Raw genomic sequence first — 14,174 nt, 5'->3', positions numbered from 1 at the left:
CCATTATGTAACCGCCAGCAGCATCCCTCCTCTGTCTGCCCGTACACAGCAGATTCCCCTCGGCCTGTTCAGCGTCTCCTCTGGGCAGGACTGTGTTTTTGATTGGATATAAAATCATTTAACAAAAGGCAGCTGACAGACGCCTAAGACTAAGAGTCTACAGCCGTGCTAGCAGCTCTGTGAGGCTGTACTTAGGCACAGTGGTGCTTTGAGCTAAACGCTGATGTTTAACAGGTATAATGTTTTACCAAAATAAAGTTATTACAGTGAATCTTGAGGGGGACAAAGGGATGTGCACAGACCTTTAGAGGGGCTGTTTTGCTCTAACCTGTAAAAAGGCAACGCCCCCCAACCTGATTTTAGGTGTCACCCATCAGCATGTACCTAAATGGTTTTAAATATGGTCATTTAATTAATCACAAATCAATTTTAAAAATTAAGATTAATGAAATTTTAAAAACTGCACACTGTGTGTAAGTTAACACATTATTGCGGATATAGTTTCTTGTAACTGAGCTTAACACTGCCATCTATTAGTTTGATTGATCACACCGTTTCAACATGGCACAAAGGTCCTTCTATGTAAAGCATTCGAACTTTGAGGAAACATTTTTTTAAACCAAAAAAGTCAAAACCACATTATTCAAACTTCAAACATAAGCTCTTTGAACTCAGACGATTATGCGTTGATATTGTGTACATCGTGTAAAGTAAAAATTTAAAACTTCACTGTATCATCCAAAACCAAGTTTTGATTGTACTCTCTGTATCTCATATCTCCATGAATTAATACCACAGAATGTCTGGATTTACTTAATAAACATTTCTGTCTATGAAATTTTCAAAAAACAATAATATAAAGACAGTACCAGGCAAAATGCCATCATTCGTTTCAGTCCAATTCCATTTTATTTCTATGGAGCTTTAACAAAGTGTTTGTCACAAAGACACTTTATAGAAATACATACAATTTATAATGATGTAATGTCAGCATGCTAACATGCTCACAACGATAGTGTAGTAGTGATAGTGCTTAATGTTTAACAGGTATACCAAATGTTCACCATCTTAGTTTAGCGTATTAGCATTAGCTAGCATTAGCTAAGTAGGTAAGTAGCACAAAACACACTCTTAAAACTCAAAACTCTTAAATCATCATAGTATGTACAATACAAAACAAAATGGGGGTTCGTTCCACTCATGGGTATTGTAGTATTTCGAGCCAACAGTCATACCAAACCGACGGAAACAAATTATATCTTAGAAAATATATTAAAATAATGAGATCTGATGACCATAACATAAACCTGTAGCACTGTTAAATAATCCATAGAAATGTTTATCATGTTCACCATCTTGGTTTAGCGTGGTAGCATGCTAACATTTGCTAATTGGCACTAAACAAAGTACAGCTGAGGCTGATGGGGATGTCATTAGTTTTGCATGTATTTGGTCATAAACCCAAGTGCAAATTAAAGGTTTGACCTCATGATGGCGCTAGAGTGCAAAAAATGAAAATGTGAAGGGCAAAATTACTCACACTGAACTACATTTAAAAACCATTACCTCAGGGGTGTAAATACTTAACATCTTGACATCATCGGGGTTATTTTCTTTTTTTTTTCCAGCGTTAAAGGGGAATTGTGCCAATTTTACAAATCACGGTATGTTTCCAGGTGTTGGGGAGTACTACTACATATGTGAAAAAAGTTGCCTTAAGCCTTATGTGTCTCGTGAAATCTAATACATTGCCTCAAGTGATGTCACTTGAGTCAGCGACTGTCGAGTTGCATTGTGGGTAATGTAGGCATCAGGTTTTGACAAGAAGAATGCGTGGAATAAAGAAGACGATATCTCTGGTTCTGCCGCATCAAGTTTGATCCTTCTTTAAAACTGTCCATCGTGAGTCTCACAATGTTATAGGAGTGTAATGCTAACTGTGTAATGCTAGTACTCTTTTAGCTCCCTCCAGAGCAACAGAACACATTATACAACTGTTTTCACAGACTGAGTAGTGCTCTTCATGACGAATAAACAGATTTTTGTGTGTAAAATTGGTGCAGCGCCCCTTTAACAAGAGCCACTTTTGTACATAGGTAGTTTTAAATGCAAGTTAAGTGACTTCAGGGTACTTCAACTTAAATAGGATATTCTAGTACTCTTTCCACCTTTGAGTAACTGATGGCCTGTAAATGATCATAAAGACTTCAGAGTAATCACATGAACTCCGCTTTGGTAGTCAAGAACAACATACTGTAGATAGATATTTATATAACGTGTAAAAATCATTTAATAAAAACAAATAAAAATAATTTTGGTTGGAAACATCTGCTCCTAATTTGTTTTGTGACATTAATAGTTTACTATGAAGATACAGTACATATACTAAATTAATATTTATCACTTTCCAAATTAAATATAATTGACAATAGACACAATTTCCTTCCTCCTGTGAGACGTAGTCATTGAACATACCTTTCCTTTTTGAAACAAAGAGGTTAATGCATCCTGCTTATCTCAAATCCTCAGATTACCATGTGTGTTGTGCTTAGAGAGTCCTGTCTAAGTGAGAAATCTCCTAATGCCATGCTAAACCATTATTTTACTTTTGGAAAATACGCAAAAGATCTGTATTTTAGCTGGGGGGTTTTGTGCTTGTCTAAGTCCAGCTCTGAAATCCGAGCTGTCCCCGAAGAAAAGGCTCACTGGAGTGTCTGAATGAGGGATAAAAGAAAAGGAAAAATAAAGTAACCCAATATCACAATCAATCGGACCCGATACGACGTTCTCACGCGAGGAATCTGATGCTCTATAAAGAGCAAAAAGAAAGAGAGGAAGATGGGCTTGTGAGAAAAGGGGAGATAGAGAGAGGGGGGGAGGAAGTGGCTCTAAAAACAAATGGTTGGTTCATAAAAGCTAAAGGCAGTAATGACAAAAGGTAGACTAGTGGGGAAAGAAATGCCTCAGACAGAAGATATTAATCAACTTTCCATGAACTTCCTGTCAGTTTGTATGCAGTAATGATATGAATTTTGCCTAGAAGTAGTTTGTATGTGAGATGAATGGATTAAAATAAAATTTAAAATGTTTTGCAGGCTTGCCTCAGGCATTTACTGATGTTTTTCTTATTTTACGAAGTGCCTTATCATGTTGCCTTAACAAAATCATTGACTCTGGTGCAGACGTATTCAGCTATTCTGAATGTCCTAAAAATGAGTAGCCTATGGCTGACTTGTATTTTACTTTATAAATACAAGTATTTACATTTTCTATTACTTTATACTGCTACGTCACTACATTTAAGAGGATATATTGTATTGTGAATATTGTACTTTTTACTCCACTGTGTAACTTATAGTTACTAGTTACTGTCTTAAGATTAAGATTTGTGAGAGTTACTTGGGTCCCATTGTCATGTTTCAGATGTTCAGGGTTGTGTCTGAAATCAGAAGATAAATGTTAATGCACTATATGGTAAATAGGGAGTTAAAGTAGTTAAAACTAGCTAACTGTATATAAAGCAGTTAAAACTAGCTAACTCCATATGAAGTAGTTAAAACTAGCTAACTGTATATAAAGCAGTTAAAACTAGCTAACTGTAAATAAAGTAGTTAAAACTAGCTAACTGCAAATAAAGTAGTTAAAACTAGCTAACTGTAAATAAAGTAGTTAAAACTAGCTAAATGTATATAACATAGTTAAAACTAGCTAACCGTATATAAAGCAGTTAAAACTAACTGTATATAAAGCAGTTAAAACTAGCTAACTCCATATGAAGTAGTTAAAACTAGCTAACTGTAAATAAAGTAGTTAAAACTAGCTAACTGCAAATAAAGTAGTTAAAACTAGCTAACTGTAAATAAAGTAGTTAAAACTAGCTAAATGTATATAACATAGTTAAAACTAGCTAACCGTATATAAAGCAGTTAAAACTAGCTAACTGTATATAACGAAGTTAAAACTACTTAACTGTATATAAAGTAGTTAAAACTAGCTAACTGTATATAAAGTAATTAAAACTAGCTAACTGTATATAACGTAGTTAAAACTAGCTAACTGTATATAAAGTAATTAAAACTAGCTAACTATATAACGTAGTTAAAACTAGCTAACTGTAGATAAAGTAGTTAAAACTAGCTAACTGTATATAACGTAGTTAAAACTAGCTAACTGTATATAACGTAGTTAAAACTAGCTAACTGTGTATAAAGCAGTTAAAACTAGCTCCACCTCGAGCAGCTACAACAGTAAAATGCTGCTGTAACATTGATGCATCAGTATTAATAATCTAATAATGTCAGATAGAATAATAGTCACAGAGGCCATTTTTATGCGAGTACTTGATGCTTTTAAGTACATTTTGCTGTTAATACTTCTGTACTTTTACTGAAGTAGGATTTTGAATGCAGGACTTTTACTTGTAATGGATTGTTTTTACATCCTTGTATTGGTACTTTAACTTTAGTAAAGTACCAGTATGGCATGCCTTGGCCTTGCACTGCAGCAGAAAACAGTCTGACCCGGTCTGCAACTCAACGCCAGAATGCTACTTTGGCTCCATCATGTGGCAATGAACAGTCAGACAGGAAATACTAAAGATGCCTAAAACAGCTGTGGTTCGAGAAAGGTCAAGGTCATGGCAGTATTTAGACATTACATTGTTGAAATTACATTGATAATACTGGTGCATCACTGTGTAAGCAGCATTTTACTGTTGTAGCTGCTCGAGGTGGAGCTAGTCTTTAACTGCTTTATACACAGTTAGCTAGTTTAGTCCTGTGGCTCCCAATTTACACTACACAGCCATGAGATAAATATGAGGGGTCGTGAGATGATTAATGGGAGAGGAACACACATCTGTTTTCATTTTTCTGACATTTGTTTTCTGTTTTCTGTGAAATACTGAATTTGAACAGTTATTTAAATGAAACCATGTGAGAAGTTTAGAGGGGAATCGTCTCTTTGGGGGAACTGAAATCAACAATAGATATCTGGGACACAGCTAGACACTGATTTTATATAAGAGGTCAAAAAGGATGGAGACCACTGGCTTCATCTTATAATGTATCTTATAAGCTTATTATTATGTAAACTCTTAATTTAAAAAGTGACTATAGCTGTCAGATAAACGTACTAGAGTAAAAAGTACAATATGTGCCTCTGAATTGTCGTGGAGTAGAAGTATAAAGTAGCATAAAATGGAAATACTCGTGTACAAATACCTCAAAATTGTACTTGTACTTTCTTTCCACCACTCTCTTCTTTTACAAATTGTTATATAATAAAGACACATGTTCACTTTCATCTGACAAGTCCAGAGTGATGAGATCTATTATTCTTAGGAAGTGAAGTCCTACTCTGAGGGAATACAGAGAATTCAGTTCCCTGCGGCTGGTTTATTCATTTTTATCTATTCACATACTGAACGTACATTATATTGATGCAGGTGAACTTGTTCTGCAGATGCACCACCTACCTAAAGACGGCGCTGTTGCATTATGAGTGGGATGAACCACAGTTTTGGATGTAGCTGCTGTACTTGGGGAGTAATGTCCCCAAACAGGAAATTCACAGTCAGGGCAAAAACACACGACATACAGCTACTGACTGAACAGTTACATCAGCTGTTTCCAAGAAACTGATGACTAATTTCATCACGCTGTCTTATTTCAATGCAGAAAATGCAGAAAATGTGGGAAAGAGAAAACCACTCTTCTTGAACTTTAAAATATTGACAATTTACCTGCAGCAAAAACAGCAAATTTCTAACATTATGCATTCTATGTTGGTTTCATGAAAATAAAAGTACAGTTAATTAGAAGTTTAACGTCTGTTTTCACGCTCAAATCCGTCTCAGTGAGTTGACCTCCAGTTGTAGTCATTACTGTGTGCGTATATACTCCTTCTTAAACACTTTGCATGCGTGTGTGTGTGTGCCTCTGTGCATGTATCAGCTACAGTAACACAAAAGCAATACTAGGATCGTAAAGTTAGCTGAACTACAGTCTGCAGCGTAAACAAACCAAGAGGATGGGTCAGTGATTCAGTGATTCTGAAATTCGTTCTAAAGACAGCGATCCTGATCAGTGGTGGAAAGTAACCGAGTTAGTTTAGCTTACTAAGTACTATATTTAAGCAGTACTTTACTTTGTATTTTTACTTGAGTGTTTTCATTTTCTGTACTTCTTCCTCTCTGTATTTCAGAGGTAAATATTGTACTTTTTGGGACCATATTTATCTGAAAACTACTGTCACTAGTTACTTTTCAGACTAATAATTTACTTTATGTATGAGGGGGCCTGTGATGTGTGGTGTTTGTGCCTTCTAACAAACAAAAGTTATGTTTACAGTCAAACAAACTGTGGGACTCCTTTAGGCCTAACAAACGTGTTGAATGCATTTCCTTCCTGGACAATTTTTTGAATATTTAAAATCATTATGTCCATGTTTTCTAGCTTGCAGTCTTCTTCTTCTTCCAATCCAAATTATGTTTTTGTTTTTTTTTGCTTGTTACCGCCACCAACAGTGGATTAGCGGAATAGCATGAAACCCTGAGCGGCTGTGAACCGTTCTGCTCATTAAAGCGTTCACAAATGTTATTAAAAATATCTGTAAGTAGAATCTTAAAGTCCCATCAGAGGAATGAGTGTCTCTAACTTCATTCCAGTAGTGACGTGCACGTCACTGGAAACCAGTCCTCCCCAGTTCAGAGTGGACACGAGGAACTGACCTGTGCCGTGATCAGGGCCCTGTTCTTTATAATTATAATGTTGATGATCTGACGCGATTCTGGATCTTTTGGTTCTTCAAAGCTGGTTTGAAATTCATCTGGAGCTGTTGTCAGAGCAACAAGTCCTCAAACCCGAACCTGCAGCCTATTGACGGTTAGCTGGATCATGACCAAGACGATTCAGGCTGAACCCCAGATTAGATTTATAATGAAAGAGTGTTGATATGATTATGATTTTAGCTGAGAACATGCAGGTTATTAAGAATTCATTATGATCTCTTGGTGTCATCACAATTAAGAGTTACCTGTACTTAGACATGATAAACTCTGAAACGGCTGCAGACTGAACAGAACTCAGCTGCTCGGCTGTTAACCAGGACCGAGAGGTTCGACCACGTCACACCTGTTTCAGCCTCTTTACATCGGCTCCCTGTTGGTTTTAGGATTGATTTTAAGATCTTATTGATTACTTTTAAGGCTCTTCGTGGCCTGGCTCCAGACTATATTTTAGACCTTGTAATCCCTTATGAACCTTCACGTAGTTTGAGATCTTCGGGCAGGGGTCTCCTGTCTGTTCCTGAGTCCAGGATGGAAACTAAGGGGGACAGAGCTTTTGCCATCAGGGCCCGAGGATCTGGAACAACCAGCCCGAAGAAATGAGGTTGTCTGAGTCAGCGTCTTCATTTAAGTCTCTTCTCAAAACACATTTTTATCTGAAAGCAGATCCTGATTTTACCTGAATTGGCTGTTTATTTTACTGTTTATTTTATTGCTTTTATGTATTTTATTTCTTTATATTTCATCATTCACTGTGGTATTTTATTTCTCTTGTTGTGAAGCACTTTGTACTTTGTTTTGATAAGTGCTCTATAAATAAAGTTTTATTATTATTATTATTATTATAAAATATACAACAAAATAAAAGTTTATACATAAAACAAATGTAGTTTGAGAAACTGAGCAAAAAGACCAATGGAGCCAGAACATCTGGTCGATTAGTGGGGAAAATAATCAGCTGATTAATCCATAATGAAAATAATCATTAGTTGCAGTCCGTTACAAAATAGTTCAAAATGAGCTCCAGCTCAGCCAGCTGCAGCAGCAACATCCTGCTTTATATTAATGCACGAGGAATAATGATCTGATGATAGATTATATAACAGCACAGCAGTCACAGAGGACATTTTACTGCACCGAGTACTTTTACTTTGAATACTTTAAGTACATTTTCCTCATCATACTGACATACTTTTACTTAAGTAACATTTCGTATGTGCTCAGAACAAGGGATTGTAGAGGAGGGTGACCAACTATTTCACGCCAGTAGTTATCCAACTGGAGAGTTTCTGTTAATAGGCTGGTGTATTAACATATGACTTCTCCAGGGCAGTGGTTCCCAACGTGGGGGTCAGGACCCCCTTAAGGGCTCGCCAGATAAATCTGAGGGGTCGCCAGTTGATTGACAGGAGAGGAAAGTGGAAAAACCGTGTCTGTTACACAAAGTTATTGACATTTTTTCAGATATTCCACTATTTTTTTTGTAAATTACAGGCCAGTGTTCTTTCTTCAGGACTCTAAACAACTCCAACTAAAACAGGCAAAAACATCACTCTTTATCTGAACTGGTCATAACCAGTAGACATAAACAACGAGTAGACATACACAACCTGTGACGAGAGGACGTTGCTTTGTTCTATCACAAGCCAAAAGGGTCGGGAAGCACTGCTTTAGACTGGCTTCAGATTTGGAGAATTTTGTTTTTTATTATCATAATGACGTATCTCATTTGGGAACGAGGAAAGAGTTTGCTGGCAATCCAACCGCATGAACTCCAGTGACAGCTCACTGCAGAGACACAGCCTCCACACGTACTGTAGAAGCGTCAGTAGTCCACAGGTACAGCGTTATTCATCATTTCATGCTAATGGAAAGAACAGGAGGGCGCTGGGAAGCTCATTATGTGAGTGTTGCACACTGTGAGCTAACCTTCTCTAAGCATTTATATAGTCACAGTGACAGTGAGACAACAAAGGCTGTTACGGTAAAAACTAGAAGAAAGACATGATTTATTAACATTTTTGATCCTAATGTTTTAAATATTCTCTTGAAAGTTCTGATGTGTTTCACATCCTGTGCTGATTTTTTTATGACAGCACCACTATGACTGTAACTTTGCAAATTATGGACATTTTTTACATCTTGTGCATCATAACTTTGATCAAGTTTTGAACTTTCTATACTGTAACACTATAATACAGCTAAGATAAATTAAGTACAAAGTGGATATAGGTATAAAAGCTAAAACAAGTGTAAGTACCAAAGTGGATTTAGAGGTTGATAAGTATGTACGGTAAAATACAATGTAAGTTTGTATGTTTATTGTTTTGCACCAAAATACCAAAGCAAATTCCTTGTATGTGTAAACCTACTTGGCAATAAAGCTGCTCTGATTCTGATTCATTTTATATACATTTAACGGTACTTCAGCCTGACATACAGGGCGTAGAGACAGTGTAATAAATAAACATACAAACTAAAGCAAACTTTCAGAGCAGCCCTGCAACAAATGTCAACTTTGTTTAGCTTAATGTTAATTTTCTGTGTCAGAGAGATTTAAACTGTTGTGTATATTGTGAGGTGTACATAATATTTTGTCCATGTTAACATATTGTTATGGCCATTAACTCTGGTTCATATCCAACAGAAACCACTCGTTTTTACATCATAGCCTATGAAAAGAGATGGCCTTATTTTCCACATCATATCTTTCATCTTTTTTCCCCAGTAATGAGAAATTGTCAGGTATTTATTTGACTTTTGGCTTTGTTTTCAGGGCAGAAGGTTTGTTATGGTCAGGTTAAATTATCTGGTTTAAGGTTAAGTTACAGTTTTGCACACTCATCAGGAGGTGCACGCACATCCTTACGTTCTTTGCAGGTGCTTGGTAACAATTATCTGTACAAAAAGACAAAAAATAACCCAAATCCCAAATGGCTTTCATTAATTTTCTCATGAACAAACACACATTGGACCCATCGTTGGTCAGACATGTTCTCAGACATGAGTGAGCATAATTAGTATGCATCTGGAAGGAAAAAAACAACAAAAAACAGACATATCTAAATACATTCATGTGAAAAATGTATAAAGGAGACATGTATACATATGTATACACCGACCCACACAACTGCATGAGAGAGAAATAGGGATGGTGGATGGATTAGGACATACTGTATATACATTATATAGAGGAGAAAAAAGAAAAAGGAAAAATAAAAATAATAATAGTAACTATTAGGAGTCAATCTGAGAACAAAAAAGGAATATTTAAGTAGAAAAGAAGAAATACATTTTGTTATCCGATCCAGTAAAAGACTGTCCAGCAGAACAAAATCAAAAAATAAATGAAGAAAATAAAAGAAACAAACAAAAAAAACAAGATTTTTGCCAAGTTTTGTCAAATTTTGAGGAACCTTTCAGTATAAATCGGATACGTAACTCTTTAAATCTTTAATTCTACATGAACATGGTCTCTCCATGTAGAATAAAAGAAGAACTGGGAACAAAACAGATGTTGTGTGTATTTTTTCATCTTTTAGGTTTTGCTTACTTCACGTACAAACCTGCCTTCACTGACTCTTCGTGGTCTTTTTGGTATTTTTCGCACATGTGAAAATATGACGTAATTTTTCGTTCAAAAACAGACTGAATGTGTACAGTTGAAGAGGTTAAATGTGAATTATCTATAAACTTTTTCAAGATCTTCTATCTTATAAAATACATTTCATATTGCACGGTGAATGGCTGATATATATGGCAGGGTATGAAATGAAATATCCACTCTAACAATGCGTTTTGTGAAATCCTGCTTTTGTTCTCACATTTTACCTCTCAGTCCTTCTCACTCTGTCAAAGAAATTATTCATAATATTCAATCAGCAATTCGTCAGTGTTTAACAGTAATTGAATTTTGATATGGGGGCAATTATTCATCATTTAAGGTTATTTGCATTAATTTGAAATATTAATGGGTTCTTTTGGGTGAGAGAAGAGATGAGTATTTGGCCACAGAGGAGCTCCACCACTCCAGGCATATATCCACTGACATTACCCAGCATCCTCTGCGCCGTCTGCATGGCACACGTCGAAAGAAGGGAATTTCGGGGGGTTTGTTGAAAATGCAGAGAAGAGTTTAAGCAAAATCCTTCACGTAGTCTCTTGAAAGTGTTTCCTCAAAATTATAATTGCAAATGACATTTAATGTCATTTAATCTCGTCTATATTCCCTCCAACGAACCTGAAACATACACGTTGTCATGGTGACCATGACATTTGCCAATCAAACTCAGTTTTAAAAGAGTATTTCTCAGACTGGTTTCCTCTCTATTGCCTGAGAGATATAGTTCGGCAAACTGTACAAATGTAGAACATAACATGTAGCTTGAGTTTGCGTGTTTTTAGCCACGCTAGCATCATGGCTCTGTGTTGGGCCATCACTTTGGTCCAGACTGGATGGACTGCCGTAAAATTTTGTACAGACATTCATGTTCCCCTCAGTTTAGCGCCATCATCAGGTCAACCTTTCAATTTGTCCAATACTTTGGTTTATGACCAAATATCTCAACTAATGACATTCCCATCAGCCTCATGTGAAGCCTACTTGTGTTTAGTGCTAATTAGCATATGTTAGCATGCTAACATGCTAAACTAAAATGGTGAGAATGGGAAATATTTTACTTGCTAAACACCAGCATGTTATCGTTGTCACTGTGAGCATGTTAGCATGCTATCATTAGCGTTTAGCTCAAAGTGCCACTGTGTCTAAGTACAGCTTCACAGAGCAGCTAGCGCGGCTGGTTTTCCTTTCGATTTCCCTCCAAGTACCAGAAGATAATAGGCAATCCTGGTGGTGTTACACTGTCCCCTCAAATTTCAAGTATAATGAGATTTTGGGGCTGGACACCGAAGAGAGGTTACAGTATGAGCAGAGTGTGAGATAAGAACAGATTAATAACAGAGAGAAGACGGTCTCAGCCTGAAATAGCTGATTTTCTGATTCAGCGCTCAGTGTCAGATGTCATAGCCAAGATTGTTTTGACATCCCGTTAAGAAATTCAGGAGGAGGATGGCCAGCTCATGAAATTTGCAGATCCTGATTGAATTTAGGATATTTTCATAAAGGCCATAGGCTGTGTGTGTGTGTGTGTGTGTGTGTGTGGGGGCTGTTGTTGGCTGAGATGGGGGTGGGTTTGAATGTCTTCCTCAGCTGTTCTCCTCCTCTCTTGTGGGATTTGAGAGAGGAGGGGGAGACTCCTCCACCCATCAATGTAGGCGCTCTCTTACATCAAGCAGACAGATATTGGATCTTTTTTTTTTTCTGTCTTACACACCTCTCTGTCTGGTCACGCTTGACTTTGCTCAGTCTTTGTACGTTTTGACAGACCTCAAAAGGCTTCAAAGAGCCCAAGTTCCCCCAAAACACCACCCTCCCACCCACCACCACCGCCACAGAAATGTCTGAACAGACTCCATAAGGAAAGTCTCAAAAACAAGTTTCATTGCTTGGAGTTTTCATATTTGTTCGATTATAATTTCTGTAAAATTTATATCCCAACATGAAGGTTTAAAGCCTTTTTCACAAAGCCAGGAAGAAATTTCTGATTGGGAAACAGTGAATCCCTTATTTATGATATTTTTTGTAGCATAATAGTGGTCAAATTTAAATATACTGAGTCTATACTGGAATCAGCCAAATACCCCACTATGTGTAATTTATTAAACCTGCACTGATCTATTTTTTGGCCACTTGGGGGCAGTTCAACAAGCTGTCAACACAACACTGATTGACTGATCACCTTATAAAGTCGATATGGTAACATTAGCGTCCATTTGGAGCTGTGTTTCTGGCCACCTGGCGAATACAAGTGTAATATTCATTCACATTTTAGCTCTGGTTCTGGTCTTCACCAACTCCTATCTGGCTAAATATCTGGCTCTCTAGCTGCTAAATGCTCCACTATGTTCACCAGCTAGTCGCTAACTGTGTCTGTCTGCTGTTTGTTTTGGTGCAGGTAGCGTACAGTGGGTTTATTCAACAAGTCCTCCAAATTAAATGACAGAATACATGATTAGTATTTGCTCTCCAGAAGGACTCACAGTTTGGGCTAAAATAACCACTTAGTTAAGGTCTGGGAACGATCATGGTCCCATGTCTGTCATGGTTTTGGGTTTGTGTCCAGTTGATTTCCTGTTTTATTTTGAAATACTCTCCTTCCCGTATGTGTCTGGTAGTTTTGCTTCCTGTCGTTGACTGCTTTAATTGTTTTCAGCAGTGTCAATTAGTTTCACCTGTGTCTCGTTGTCACCCCTACCAGAGTGTATTCAGTCTGTGTTCTTCTTTTGTTCTGTGTCAGATCGTCGTTGTACCTTGTGTCAAGCGTCCCGGCTGTGGTTTCCTGTGCTTGTGCGTCGTTGTACTGTTTGGTTAACTGGATCTCACCTGCTCTTCTGGTTGTTGGACCACTGCTTTTGGATTTAGGATTCTGGATTTTGCCTGCTCCCTCTTGGACTCATTTGCCTGTTCGAACTGCTCTCCTTGGTTTATTGCCTGCCTGACTACCCCTGTAAGCTTGTGAAAACATTATTAAACAATTTATCTGCACCTGCCCTGCCTACGTGTCTGCATTTTGGGTCCTGCTTTCCTGCTCGACACATCACAACAATGTCCGAATACCCGAAACTCCTCCTTCTGCAGACTTTGAGACTCTATAACGCCACACTACTTTCTTCTTTGCTCCTGAAAGTCTAGAGTCATAATTCCTACAGCCACTAGAGTGCTTTATCACTTGAACATAATCATGCAGTATGTTGTTTTTGGGGATTTGCTGCAACGACTGATGCTGTCGTCTTTCTTGGGAGGACAGTCTCGGTTTGTCAGAGCTTGTTCCTGCTGCAGCTGGAAGTTACACTGATGGGAGACTGAACCGAAACAGTAAAGTTGCGGGCCATGAAACCAAAACAATGAGCTGACCGATGCTTAAAAACTTTGTAGAGCCGAGGGGAACTACAGAGTTGATGAGGTTTGTCATTATGAGCGACACCCTTAACATCTCACACACACTTGTTATATTAACAATGGATCAAATATGAGTCTTCAGCCATGTTAGATCAAAAGTTTTTGCAATTCACCAAATGGGGAATATTAATGTCTGTAGAGAATTGCATGGCATCTGTCAAATAGTTGTTGAGATATTTAACTCAAAACCACAAATGTCAACCACATGGTGGCGCTAGAGGAAAAGTCACAGGATCAACAAAGACATTATGGTTTAGTCCTCTGGAGACCATGAATGTCTGTACAGAATTTTATGGAAATCCATAAAATCCACTTATGTCGCTATTGTGGCAAAAAAATATGAATTATAGCAGCTTTTAATATCTTGCG

Source organism: Siniperca chuatsi, linkage group LG18 (genome assembly GCF_020085105.1).
Source record: "Siniperca chuatsi isolate FFG_IHB_CAS linkage group LG18, ASM2008510v1, whole genome shotgun sequence".
Taxonomy (NCBI): Eukaryota; Metazoa; Chordata; class Actinopteri; order Centrarchiformes; family Sinipercidae; genus Siniperca; species Siniperca chuatsi.
This window is presented reverse-complemented; position numbering follows the sequence as displayed.